The sequence below is a fragment of the Ctenopharyngodon idella genome, chromosome 1 (assembly GCF_019924925.1).
Source record: "Ctenopharyngodon idella isolate HZGC_01 chromosome 1, HZGC01, whole genome shotgun sequence".
Taxonomy (NCBI): domain Eukaryota; kingdom Metazoa; phylum Chordata; class Actinopteri; order Cypriniformes; family Xenocyprididae; genus Ctenopharyngodon; species Ctenopharyngodon idella.
In genome coordinates, this window is record NC_067220.1 from 24403368 (window position 1) to 24418479 (window position 15112).

Genomic DNA, 15112 nt, shown 5'->3' on the forward strand with positions numbered 1-15112 from the left:
TTTCTGTGTCCTGTTCTATTTCTTAAAACTGTAACTTTATGCACAATTTTAAGTTAATTCAAATTAAACCTATTAAACCAGGTGCGTCATGTCAAAAAAAGTGTCCAGTGCAGATACGTTGGATGGGTTTATTATAAGCAAGATGCTCACGTTTGCTCTAGTGTTAGCTACTCAGTTGCTTACTCTCATGACACATAGCAACACAGCTAAAAGTATTCTTAATATTTTGGACCTTTTTATTGAAAGTAGCCTACAATTACCTGTTGAGACCAGGGGTGCATTAACGCATGGGCTTCCATGGCTTGAAGCCCAGGGGCCTACACTGGGGAGGGGCCAACTGGCTGCACGAAAATTATATTTTTCAAATAATTATTTGTATATATGGGAGTTTGCAGGAGTGACAACAGCATTCTATAAACAAACTCACACACTAAAGGACTACATTTTCAGAACTCGTAACTGCATTTTAGATGAAGTCCTGGTGTAAACAGAACCAGACTGGACAACTAGTTTTCTGTAATGTCATACAGTGCAAGAGAGCCGCTCTGCACTAAACAGGTTCAGTAACTTGCGTGTGGATATAATCTTTATGTCATCTGAAGGTTTTAGATCTAGTCATTCTGTTTGGCCAGCAGCCATATCACCCTGTAGCCTAAGACTGGTTGCCCACTGAAGCTAAGTAGGGCTGAGCCTGGTTAGTACCTGGATGGGAGACCTTCTGGGAAAACTAGGTTGCTGCTGGAAGAGGTGTTAGTGAGGCCAGTAGGGGGTGCTCACCCTGTGGTCTGTGTGGGTCCTAATACCCCAGTATAGTGATGGGGACACTATACTGTCAAAAAGCACCGTCCTTCGGATGAGACGTTAAACCGAGGTCCTGACTCTCTGTGGTCGTTAAAAATCCCAGGATGTCCTTCGAAAAGAGTAGGGGTGCCACATTTGCCCATTGGCCTCTGTCCACCATGGCCTCCTAATCATCCCCATATACTGATTGCTGCTTTGACACAATCTACATTGTAAAAAGCGCTATATAAATAAAGGTGACTTGACTTAAAGGTGCACAGAGCGCCCTCCGGCTGCAAGTATGAATTGAAAACACAGTATCCAGCGCTCACAGTGATGACAATAAATATTGAATAAATATTACTCCTCTGTATAGAAAATTGACATGAACATATGAGAATCCATCAATATTTCTCCAAATGTGCATGCTTTTAAGCATATTAAGAAATTACGGTCAATATAAGTTCTCTTTCGATACTTTCACTCATACTGCGTATGGGGAAAAAGCTCATTTTTTCCTCCTTGCTGAAGCCTTTTTTCAATAGCGCAGTGTAACTGCACGTCTATTGGCTCAAAGAATGAAACTCTTTGAACCAATGACGGCGCGGCGTAGTCGCGCGAGCCTATAGCGAAACAGTGCGCCAACGAGCCCGCCAAAACGGGCGTGGCTTATGGCTATATAAGCAGGCGTTTCGACATGGGAATCAGTTCTCTCTCCTTTAGCGACGACTGCACTTCGCTGGATTCCTGCTGATCGCCTTCGCCGCTGGAACGAGCTCTCTCTTCGCCGTAGAAGAGGCTTCGCAGAGGACAGCTGAAGATCGCCGCCTGCTCAGCGCCGGCGCCTTCGCAGACTGCCGCCTCGAGCGCCGCTCTCGATCCGCCCGCCGCGAGCTTCCGGATTCGCTCTCAGCGAGTCTCCTGCCGCCATCCGGCGAGCTTTCTCAAAGCGCAAATTTCAGCGATTTCTCACCGCTCTAAAAGAGCATTTCCAGCGGTTTATACCGCTCTAAAAGAGCCCACACAAGCGCCATTTTCATGGTGGCGGCGTTGTTATAATGCCGCGCCACACTTGTGGCACCTGCAGAGCCCCTCTGCAGGATGATGACGGCCACGGTGAGTACGTCGGATGTCTAGGCAAGTCCCACGTAGAAGCTGCGCTCACCGAGACTTCATGCCCGCACTGCGAGTGTATGAGTCTCGCCTCTCTGCGCTTGCGGATCGCTTTCTTCAATGAAAGCGGTCCCGCCCCCCGCGCCTTCCCGTCTTCTTCTTCGTCCCGCGAGCCGGCCAGGAAAAGACAGCGAGGTAGAGGGGCTCAGCGCCCGGATTTGGGAGAGCTTACGCCGACCCAGCACCCGCCTACCTCTCCCTCTCCTAGGAGAGAGCCGTCCCCCGTCCTCTTCTCATGCCCGGAGCAGCATCCCTCGGCTGAAGCGGTTCAGAGGACAAGCCGCTCGACGACTCCATGTCGCTCGCAGCATCTGAAACGGAGGAATGGGTCGGCGACGAAGAGCCCGCCCCCCTGCCATCACTGGAGCCCATTGTTCCCAGGCCTGGGACGGACTCCGAGTTAATCCGCATCCTCTCAAAGGCCGTCGAGGAGCTCGACTTGGAATGGGCCACACCTGAGGAGCCGACTCGAAGCAGGCTGGACGAGTGGTATCTGTCCACGTAGAGCTCACGAAGTCATGGCGCGCTCCTTACTCCACCCGCCTGCGAACTTCTTCACCTGCGCCTCTCACCTCGGTTGACGGCTCATGTGAGAAGGGTTACAAACAGATGCCACCGCTGGACGAAGCCGTGGCCGCTCACCTCTGTCCTCCCGCGGCTGTGGGCTGGAAAAGCAAGAGGGCCCTCCCTTCCAAGCCCTGCCGTACGACCTCTGTCATCGCCGGCCGAGCGTACTCCTCAGCTGGGCAAGCTGCATCAGCGCTTCACACTATGGCCATTCTCCAGGTCTTCCAGGCCAAACTCCTCCATTCTCTGGACGAGTCTGGAATTGACGCGCCAGCTTTCCGCGACCTACGCAGCGCCACCGACCTGGCCCTGCGCGCTACGAAAGCCACGGCTCAAGCCATCGGGAGATCCATGGCCAACCTAGTTGTGTTGGAGCGCCATCTCTGGCTCAACCTAACAGAGATCAAAGAAGCGGACAAGATGGCCTTCCTGGACGCCCCAGTCTCGCCTTCAGGTCTCTTTGGGCCAGCTGTGGAAGGATTCACCGAGCGCTTCACCGCCGTGCAGAAATCGTCCCAAGCTATGCAACATTTCTTGCCCAAGCGCTCCAGCTCTTCGTCTGCTGCAAGTCGGCCCAAGCCTGCGCCGTCCCAGCACCAGAGCAAGCCTGCCCCTTCCGCACCACAAGCAGCGCCACCTAAGGAGCAGCGACAGTGGGCCCGTCCTGCTAAACGCTCCACGCTTCCGAGACGCCAGGGTCCCCGGCCCAGGATAGTGCTGGACCCGACGCCTCCGGCGTCTTCCTGATCAGAAGGGAAGAAAGAGGATGGGGCAAAGTCTCGCCACGGCCGGACCACCCCAAAAGCTCTCTCGCACAGTTCCCCCGCCACCTCGTTTAGCACCGGGTGTTGGGGACCAATGGGTTATGCGCCCTGGGCCCACAGTGGTTGCGCCCATGCAAAACGCCGTTCTCTGTTCTAATTTTTAAATTGTCAAAAAGAGAGCAAACTTCCTCTTCCTTTAACGTCAGTGCAAAGACCCCCGCACAGCGGTCTGTCACCAGACGCTATCCAGCCCCTTGCCACACGGGCCGAGGCCTGGCAAGCCATCCCCAGTGTGTCAAAGTGGGTCATGGGGACCATAACTCACGGCTACTCACTGCAGTTCGCCCGAAGTCCCCCGCGCTTCAGCGGCGTGGTTCCCACTTCGGTCAAACCGGACGACGCGCATGTCCTCCATGCAGAAGTGATGTCTCTGCTAAAGAAGGGAGCCATAGAGATCGTTCCCCCTGCAGAGATCGAGTCGGGCTTCTACAGCCGTTACTTCATTGTCCCCAAGAAAGATGGCGGTCTCAGACTTCTAAACCGCTCCCTCATGAGACGGAAGTTCAGAATGTTAACGTTGAAGCAGATCCTCGCACAAATACGTCCCGAGGACTGGTTCTTCTCGGTGGATCTGAAAGATCCCTACTTTCATATCCAGATAGCCCCTCGTCACAGGCGATTCTTGAGATTCGCTTTCACGGTCCTTCCCTTCGGGTTGTCCCTAGCTCCCCGCACTTTTACGAAGTGCATGGACTCGGCGCTTCTCCCTCTGAGACAGATGGGAATCCGAGTTCTGAACTATCTCGACGACTGGCTCATACTGGCCCAGTCTCGTACCGAGCTAGAACACTACAGATCCGTGCTCCTCAGCCACCTCCAGTGCCTGGGACTCAGGGTCAACTTTGCCAAGAGCTCGCTGCTCCCCAGCCAACGTATCACGTTTCTGGGCGCAGTTTTCGACTCAGTTCAAATGAGGGCTGTAGTCTCACCAGAGCGCGGTCTGACGATTCAGAAGCTCATGGCATCTGCCAGGAACAAAGCCCGTTACCCTCTGAGGTTTTTCCAGAGGATGTTAGGGCTGATGGCTTCCGCCTCCCCGATACTGCAGCTCGGCCTCCTCCGGATGCGGCCTCTGCAATACTGGCTGAAACTCAGGGTTCCACCTCACGCTTGGCGGCATGGCCGCTTTTTGGTCAAGGTCAATCAGGCCTGCATCACGGCCCTGAAACCTTGGATGAACCCCAGTTGGTTCGAACGTGGTGTTCCCCTACAGGCGGTGTCCAGAAGGAAGGTGCTCTCGACGGACGCCTCCAACACAGGTTGGGGTGCTGTATTCGAGGGCAGGCCGGCCTTCGGCTCGTGGTCTCACGAGCAGAGCCATCTGCACATCAGCTGCCTCGAGATGCTGGCAGTGGAACGAGCCCTCGTCTCGTTCCAAGAGTTCCTGGAAGGGCACCACGTCCTAGTCCAGTTGGACAGCATGACGGTGGTGTCTTATATAAATCGCCAGGGAGGCCTGTCGTCCAGTCGCCTTTGCGCCCTGACAAAGCGCCTCCTCGAATGGGCAGCACCCAGGCTGCGGTCGCTAAGAGCGACGCACATACCTGGAAAATCGAACCTGGGAGCAGATATGCTATCTCGGAGCAACGTCCCCTCAGACGAATGGATGCTCCATCCCCAGACGGTACTAAAGATAAGGGAGATCTTCGGGAAGGCAGAGGTCGACCTCTTCACCTAAGAAGACAACTCTCACTGCCCAACTTTCTTCTCAAAGGAGATGGATGCACTGGCCCACGACTGGCCCAGGCTCCTCCTTTATGCCTTTCCCCCGATCGCGATGATACCTTACGTCATCAGACGAATCAGGGAAGACAGACACAGAGTCCTCCTGGTGGCCCCACTCTGGAGAACCCAAATCTGGTCTTCAGAGCTGTTCAGGCTCTCCACGGAAGCCCCATGGCCAATTCCCCTGAGACGGGACCTCCTCTCTCAGGTGAAAGGAACTGTGGGCTCTGCACCTCTGGTCCCTCGATGGGAGCCAATAAGCCTCCCCGGGAACATTCTACACACCATCTCTCAGGCTAGAGCTCCGTCTACCAGGCGCCTCTACGCACAGAAGTGGTCAGTCTTCATTGACTGGTGCTCAGCACGCAACATTGACCCTGTGGAGAGTGACGTATCTCAGATACTGTCTTTCCTCCAAGAGCGGCTGGACAGAGGTCTCACCCCCTCCACGCTCAAGGTTTACGTAGCAGCCATCGGAGCGTTCCACGCTCCCATCGCTGGCCAGTCAGTGGGTAGAAACAGCCTTATTGTGCGTTTCTTGAGAGGTGCTAGGCGGCTGAATCCCCCTAGACCACTCACCGTTCCCACATGGGACCTTTCCACGGTCCTTGCAGTCCTCAAGGGTCCTCCCTTTGAACCGCTGCGGTCAGCTGACCTCCGGCCCTTAACGCTTAAAACCGCTCTGCTACTGGCACTAGCATCTGTCAAACGCGTTGGCGACCTGCAGGTCCTCTCGGTAAGCCCTGCATGCCCTGAAATTGGGCCCAACGACTCTAAAGTCGTTCTAAAACCCAGGCATGGCTACGTCCCTAAAGTGCTCTCGACTCCGTTCAGAGCACAGATCATTTCCCTCTCGGCGCTACCTCCTTCGGAGGAGCGAGAGGTGGAATTGCTCTGCCCTGTCAGGTCGTTAAGAGTTTATGTTGAGCGGTCTAAGCCGTTTAGGCAGTCCGACCAGCTCTTCGTCTGCTTTGGCAGCCGCACCAAGCGGTCCCTGGTCTCAAAGCAACGCCTCTCGCGTTGGATAGTCGACGCAATCGCTCTATGCTACTCCTCTATGGGCCTGGATTGTCCCATAAGAGTAAGAGCACATTCTACTAGAGGTATGGCCTCTTCTTGGGCATGGTCTAGTGGCGTTTCACTCAAAGACATCTGTGAGGCGGCCAGCTGGTCCTCGCCGTCCACTTTTGTCAGGTTCTACAACTTGGATATCCCGACCTTGCATGCTCGGGTCCTCTCTGTGTGACACGACGGCCTCGTGGCGAGCTCCGTCGTCATACCTCTGTCAGGGTATTCTTCCCTGTTCCAGCGTAACACGAAAGGGTTCGACGGCCCCGGCCCCTCACGTATCCACTGGGCCCCTAGGCGCCCAAGATATGTTCTTGTCGTTCCCTGCCGTGGCACGGCGTGATTGTATTCCTTCCCCATACGCAGTATGAGTGAAAGTATCGAAAGGGAACGTACTCGGTTACGTACGTAACCTCGGTTCCCTGAGATACGGGAATGAGTACTGCGTTTTATGCCGTGCCACGACACTATAATTTTCAGGTCTAGCAAAGAAGCATCTTCTCTTACAAAGCAATGAAATCACAGATTTTTTGCAAAGAAGGCAAGAAAGGATTACAGTGAGAGTGGCGGGTACTTTGTCAGTATTGGGCTCACAGATCGTGTGGGTAAGGTATTCTTTACTCTTTGTGTCGATGACCATGTCTGTCAGCCACCACCGAAGACCATTTTTGACCCAGGAAAAACCCTGCGATTTTATACAACTTTTCAATAAATAAGAAGGTAATATTGTGTTATATTTTAGCTATATTTCACAAGATTGTCTGTTTTGGTTACCTATTAAGCCATAGCAGAACAATTCAAGTCAAGTCACCTTTATTTATATAGCGCTTTTTACAATGTAGATTGTGTCAAAGCAGCTTTACATTGATAACTGGTACATTGTTTGGCTGCACAGCAGCTCTTAAAGAATAGTGTCAATGCAGGCAGATCAAAGCACTGTTGAATATCAAATGTCAAGTCAAGTTTCCCCAACTAAGCAAGCCAGAGGCGACAGCGGCAAGGAACCCAAACTCCATCAGGTGACATTAGGTGGCAGACAAGTGGCAAATTGGTGTTAAAATGGAGAAAAAAACCGTGGGAGAAACCAGGCTTAGTCGAGGTGCCAGTTCTCCTCTGGCCAACAGTGCTTTGTTACAATTCAGGTTGCTATCATAAGTCCAATAGGATCACAACATTAAAAGTATTTATTTCAGTTCCATCCAATTGAGGATCGTATTGAGGATCACGCCGATATGGACGGTTGTTGAGGAACTGTGTCGTGGCTGTTGTGTCGATGAGGCCCTCACAGTGGATGATCTAGTTGACTCAATCTCTGCTGATACGTCAGGGCTGCGTTGTGGTCGTGTCAAGGCGCAGGTCCTTGGTCTCACCTGGATACGGCCCGGATCCGGTTGACTACGGTGAACCTCGGGATAAACAGAAAGACTAATATTAGCGTAGATGCCATTCTTCTTCTGATGTAATGAGTACAACGGGTGTTATAGGAAGTGTTCCCGGTTCCGGCTGACCTAATTTATGCAGCCTAATAATCCTTTAACGGATTTGAAAATATAAATTGGTAATGTGTTATGTGTATGCCAGGTTAAAGAGATGCGTTTTTAGTCTAGATTTAAACTGACAGAGTGTGTCTGCTTCCCGAACAATGCTAGGAAGATTGTTCCAGAGTTTAGGTGCCAAATAGGAGAAGGATCTACCACCTGCAGTTGATTTTGATATTCTAGGTATTATCAGCTGGCCTGAATTCTGAGATCGCAATAGACGTGAAGGACTATAATGAATTAGGAGCTCACTCAGGTACTGGGGAGCTAAACCATTTAGTGCTTTGTAAGTAATTAGCAAGATTTTAAAATCTATACGATGTTTAACACGAAGCCAATGCAGCGTTGACAGAACTGGGCTAATATGGTCATACTTCCTGGTTCTAGTAAGAACTCTAGCTGCTGCATTTTGTACGAGCTGTAGTTTATTTATCAGGCGAGCAGTACAACCACCCAGTAGAGCATTACAGTAATCTAGCCTTGAGGTCATGAACGCATGAACTAACTGTTCTGCATTTTTCATTGAGAGCATATGTCGTAGTTTAGATATATTTTTAAGATGGAAGAATGCGGTTTTACAGATGCTAGTAACATGGCCTTCAAATGAAAGATTGGTATCAAAGAGCACACCCAGGTTCCTAACTGACGACGAAGACTTAACAGAGCAGCCATCAAGTGTTAGACAATATTCTAGGTTATTACGTGAAGAAGTTTTTGGTCCAAAAATTAGAATCTCTGTTTTTTCTGAATTTAGTAGTAGGAAATTACTGGTCATCCAATTTTTTTATATCAGCTATGCATTCCGTTAATTTTGTGAATTGGTAAGTTTCGTCAGGGCGCGAAGAAATATAGAGCTGAGTATCATCAGCGTAACAGTGAAAACTAACGCCATGCTTCCTAATGATATCTCCCAAGGGTAGCATGTACAGAGTGAACAGCAACGGTCCTAGTACTGAGCCTTGTGGTACTCCATATTGAACTTGTGATCGATATGACATGTCTTCGTTTACTACTACAAACTGATAACGGTCAGATAAGTATGATTTGAATCATGACAATGCAATCCCACTAATGCCAACATAATTTTCGAGTCTATTTAAAAGAATATTGTGATCAATAGTGTCAAATGCTGCACTAAGATCCAGTAACACTAATAGAGAGATACAACCACGATCTGATGATAAGAGCAAATCATTAGTAACTCTAATGAGAGCAGTCTCAGTACTATGGTACGGTCTAAATCCTGACTGGAAATCCTCACAGATACCATTTCTTTCTAAAAAGGAATATAGTTGTGATGATACTGCCTTTTCTAGTATTTTTGACAGAAAAGTGAGATTTGAGATCGGCCTGTAATTGACTAATTCTCTAGGATCAAGTTGTGTTTTTTTTAATAAGAGGTTTAATAATAGCCAGCTTAAAAGTTTTTGGTACGTATCCTAATGATAAAGATGAATTGACGATATTGAGAAGAGGATCTATGACCTCTGGAAGCATTTCTTTCAATAGCTTAGTCGGTATAGGGTCTAACATACATGTTGTTGATTTTGATGATTTAACAAGTTTAGACAATTCTTCCTCTCCTAAAGCAGTAAATGAATTGAATTTTTCCTCAGGGACACTACAATGCATTATCTGACACGATACTGTAGTAGACGGTTGCATGGTTATTATTTTTTCTCTAATATTATCAATCTTGCAAGTAAAGAAGTTCATAAAGTCATTACTGCTGTGCTCTTTGGAAACATCAGAAGTTGAAGCTTTATTTCTTGTTAATTTAGCCACTGTATCAAATAAATACCTAGGGTTGTGTTTATTTTCTTCTAAGAGTTTAGAAAAATAGGCAGATCTAGCAGATTTTAAGGCCTTTCTGTACTCAATCATTCTCTCTCTCCACGAAATACGAAATACTTCTAGTTTTGATTTCTTCCAGCTGCGCTCCATTTTTCTGGCTGCTAACTTTAGGGCCCGAGTGTGCTCATTGTACCATGGCATTGGATTAATTTCCTTAATCTTTTTTAAACGCAAAGGAGCAACTGAGTCTAATGTGCTGGAAAAGACAGAGGCAATAGTTTCTGTTGAAACATCGAGGTCTTCTAAGCTGTCTGGTATGCTAAGGCGATGAAAATGATCAGGAAGATTATTTATAAAGCAATCTTTAGTGGTAGAAGTGATGGTTCTACCATATTTATGGCATGGAGGCAGTTTAGCCGCCTTGACTAAATGTAGTATACACGAGACTAGATAATGATCTGAGATGTCGTCACTCTGCTGCAGAATTTCAACAGCATCAATATCGATTCCATGTGACAATATTAGATCTAAAGTATGATTACGACAATGAGTGGGTCCTGACACATGTTGTCTAACACCAATAGAGTTTAGAATATCTGCAAATGCCAATCCTAATGCGTCTTTTTTATTATCTACATGAATATTAAAATCACCAACAACAAGGACTTTATCTGCAGCTAGTACTAACTCTGATAGAAAGTCAGCAAATTCTTTGATAAAGTCTGTATTGTGTCCTGGTGGCCTGTATACAGTAGCCAGCACAAATGTCAACTTACATAATGTTACGTAAAGTACCATAGTTTCGAAGGAATTATATTTGAAAGACTTCTGACTAATACTGTAAATATTACTATAGATTACAGCAACACCTCCCCCTTTGCCTTTCTGACGGGCATTGTGTCGATAATCATAACCTTGAGGACTAGACTCATTTAAAGTAATGTAATCGTCCGGTTTTAGCCAAGATTCTGTCAAACACAGCACATCTAGATTATTATCTTTGATAATATCATTAACAATAAGTGATTTTGAAGAAAGGGATCTAATATTTAACAACCCGAGTTTTATCATTTGTTTAGCATTATTATCTCTATTTTTTATTTGTTGAACATCAATTAAATTTTTACCATTAAATGGGTTTGGAAGTTTTTTGTTTTTACTAATTCGGGGTACAGACACAGTCTCTATTTGAAAATATCTAGGTGTAAGAGTTTCTATGTGTTGGGAGTTATCTGATTTTTCTTTAAAAAATTTTCTTTCGTTTACTTCTGTAACGTGAGGCAGCTAGCAGACGGTCGGTTTAGCCAGTCTGTCTGCTTTCTGACCTGGGCCCCAGTTTGTCATGTTTCAGTTCTAAGACTATGTGCCATATTACGAGAGAGAAGAGCAGCACCATCCCGGGAGGGATGAATATCATCTCTTTTCAACAGGTCAGGTCTGCCCCAAAAACTTTTCCAATTGTCTATGAAACCTATATTATTTTGTAGACACCACTTAGACAGCCAGCCATTGAGTGATGATAATCTGCTAACTATCTCATCACTCCGACGAACAGGAAGGGGGCCAGAGCAAATTACTTCTCCTGACATTGTACTTGCGAGTTCACACACCTCTTTAATGTTAATTTTAGTGATCTCCGACTGGCGAAGTCGAACATCATTAGTGCCGACGTGAATAATAATCTTAGAGTATTTACGATTAGCATTAGCCAGCACTTTTAAATTTGCTTTGATGTCAGGTGCTCTGGCTCCCGGCAAACATGTGACTATGGTGGCTGGTGTCTCTATTTTCACGTTCCGTGTAATAGAATCGCCAATAACTAGGGCACTTTCAACAGGATTCTCAGTGGGTGTATCACTGAGTGGGGAGAACCTGTTTGATGTTCTTATTGGAATGGAAGAGTGGTGTTTTCCGCGGCTAGGCCGCCTCACCGTTACCCAAGTGCCCTGCTGCGCGGGCTCTACAGCCGGAACCGAACAATGTACGGAGTTCACTAAGCTAGTCGCATCCAAAACAGTATCTGAAGCCCTTGCATTCTTACTATCCTCGATTAAAGTTTGGATGCGTGTCTCTAATTCTGAGATTCTCTCTGTCAGCCTGACTATTTCCCTACATTTATGACATGTAAATCCCTCGTCGCTGACAGAGAGAGCTATGGTAAACGTGGCAAATGGAACAGGTAGCAATGCTGGGAGAGGATGACATGACTCACCGTGTTTGTAGACTGATCCGACTTACCACAGCTGTTTGAAGAACGTGTTGAAAAAGGAGCGCGCGAGAGACTGTTAAAAAGTTAACAAGCTAGCGATGCAAATGCGTTGTAACAGCGATTACAAGATTACAAGCTAGCGACGTCAGATTAGTGTGGTAGGCAATATTACATATAAGGTAATAAAAAAAAAAAAAAGCAACAATGAATAAAAGTAAGAGATTCAAAACAAAGCTATACGGAGTTACAGACGCAAACCAATCTGAGCAGCGAGCAGCGAGGCAGTTCACACACCTCTTTAACAATTGTGCATCTCCGAGCAACACAGTGGTGTTTCTGAATGAATTCGCGTTTTTAACGAATCGGGTGAACTGGTGATTCAATGGTCAATTCATAAAGTGAGCCATTAGCTGTGTCAAAATTCAGGGGCTGCATCCTCTGGAGGTCGCATTTGAAGGCTGCATACATCATCAAGTCGGTCTCATTTTAGAAAAGTAACCATAATAAAATTGTCTGTTATTTCTCGTGAGGTGTAAAATAATTTCTTACAGTTACAGTAAGAAATTACTGTTACAGTAACAGTTACTTTGCTTAAATGAGACCGACTCGATGACATATGCAACCCTCAAATGTGACCTCCGGAGGACACAGCCCCTGAATTGGGACACAGCTAGATACTTCATTCCTGAATGAATCAGCCGTTTGAAAGAATCAAATGAATGAATGACTCAATTACTTACTCATTTAGACATTTACCACCACCACAATTTTAGTTTCTTAGGGAAAAGGCCTATCATTTGTAGCGAATCTGTACAGGTATTTAATTAATTTATGGGTGAAATATATGAATATAATAAATCATAAAGCTTTATGATTAATTATAATACATATACCGACCCGAGAGGGAATTATACATATATTGTGAATTAATTACAACGAATTATAATCAATCACATATATGATTAGTTCTGGTTTGATAATAATTTAGAGAAACTATTAGTTTGTCCAGCAAACCGTTAGCTCCTCATAACCGATTATAAAAGGAAGGTTTTTCTCTGGCCACGAGAAAGACTTCCTATTCTAGCATCAATGCGTAAAGCAAGGATACTGGATCGAAACGTTAAAGTGACCTGGGTTTGTTGCATGAGCAAAAAAAAACAATCGAGCATGAATATAATGTATTTAATATATGAAACTACGGATACAGATACTATACTACTAAACATACACAAACAATACACATATATAGAAAGCGAAAGTAAAGTCAAGAAAACAGAGGTGATCAAAGGAATGGCAACTTACGAACAGTTAAAACCTTTGAGAGCCAGCAAGGAAACTCAGCTTACACATCGAGCTTAAAACGCTTTGGAAAGAATGGTTCTATACTTGCATAGGTTCAGGTGCTGTGGTCGTTTCGTGTTTCTGCAGGAGTTTCGGTGCGTGCGGCTGAAGCGATTGGTCCTTTTCCGAGAAGGTGTTCTTCGGCGGGATTTTCAAACAAGGGTTTAACTTAACTTAAACTAACTTAACTTTAACTTAACTTAAAGAGTAAGATAACCGGAAAAGAAAGGAAAAGAGTCCGTCTCCTAGGCGATGAAGAGTGAAGACTTAGGGCGACGGATGAAGAGGGTTTGACAAAGAAACTTGTTGCCAAAAGATGGTCGTCCCGAAGAGAGGGGGCGCGTGATGGAAGCGCGGTCGCCGAGACGTCCGGGAGAGACGGGTGTTGAATGGCGAGAGACAATCGAGAGACAATTGAGAGACGCGTGTCCTTGTGTTTTAAGGACAACAGGCCAGAACGCCTCCTGGGATACATCAGCCAATGATGAGGGTGCGATTTTGGCAGGCAAACTCTTTCTTTGTCTCCATTTATGACCTAATTTGCATGGTTTATGAAGTGTCCGATCTGAGTACATTTTCTTCAAAGTACCATTAAAAATAGAAGAATGCATTTTACAGTCATGTGACATACATTTTCAATTAGAGCATAACGAAAGCTTTACAATGAGACCAAACTTGTCAGATGGCAAAGACATAAAAGGTGAGATACAGTTTATACTTGAGTTTTATCGTTTAGAAGAAAACTAATACAACTACAGTCATAGCTAAGCTTATATACTAGGGATAAATACATGCACCTTTAAATACAGCGACGGGTACATATTGGTACATTCACAATCTCCATGCGTGTTTGTGAGTGTCTGTATGTGTGTGTGTATTGGGGTTGTGGCCAGTGTCTGTGACCATATGTCCTTTAGTCCCACCAGGGTGACTCTTTGAAGTCTCTGGAGCTGGTGAGAATGTGTTCTGTTTTTCTTTACTGGGGTAACAAAGGTGCCAATGGGGCAATTGGTCCCGGACTTGCCGGAGCCGATTCGTGATTTACATGCACAGTTCAGGAGGCTAAAAGCATTCTGAAGATTCTAACTTGACGGGCAGATCCAATTTTGAACAGACACTACACATTTCATTAAAAATAATAATAATAATAATATTCCATATTAATAAATAACTCATTAAAGGTATAGTTTCTCTTTTAGTGGTCCGAAAAAGAAAGAAGGACATAGGACATTGGAACAACACCAGGATGAGTAAAAGATGACTTTCATTTTAGTGTGAACTATCTCTAAACTTTAAAAGGCTTAAATAATTAAAAATTTAATAATTAAACACCACCACTGCGCCAAGTAGCCCACATTTATGCCAAGAAATTGTTTTGATCTACTGCTGATGAATAATAAATATTTTGTTTAATGTATGGAGTTTATATCATATATCATTCTCGCATTGATTATTGCAATGCTTTGCTGGCCAGGGTTTCAAAAGCTACCCTCAATAAATTACAGTTGGTTCAAAATTCAGCCACTCAAATCCTGTCTGGAAACAGGACAAGGGATCACATCACTCCTGTCTTGCAGTCTTTACACTGGCTCCCTGTCAGATTCCATATTGATTTTAAAATTCTCATGCTTACTTATAAGGATTTGCATGGATTATCTCTCTGAGCTTTTAACCCCCTACACACCAGCACGTGATCTCTGCTTCTCGGAAGCTGGCCTCTTAATTGTTCCACTTACTCGTTTAAAATCTGTGTAATAGGGCTTTTTCTTCAATTGCTCCAAAACTTTGGAATTCTCTGCCTGCTGAGATTAGGCAAGCAGAATCACTTAGTGTTTTTAAATCTTCCCATAAAGCTTATTTTTTTTAGGGTAGCTTTTACCTGTTTTGTAATTGTCATGTTTACTTGTTGAACTTTTTGATAGTATGTTTTTATTTGGTATTTTTCTGTATTTCACTTTCAGTAGTGCATTGTTTGTATAATTGTATGTTTTATTTGATCTTATTCTTGTGAAGAGCTTTGAGATGCTACATTTAAAGGTGCTTATAGAAAATAAAGTTTATTATTATTATTTATTATGTTTTTTTTTTTTTTT

At 45.6% G+C, this 15112-nt stretch overlaps 1 protein-coding gene across 8 annotated transcripts in view; it reads left to right on the forward strand.

Annotated features, from left to right (window-relative positions):
- LOC127514118 (male-specific lethal 3 homolog) overlaps positions 1-15112 on the forward strand; it is a 180342-nt gene that overhangs the window by 94790 nt on the left and 70440 nt on the right. The gene's annotated exons all lie outside the window — the stretch shown is intronic.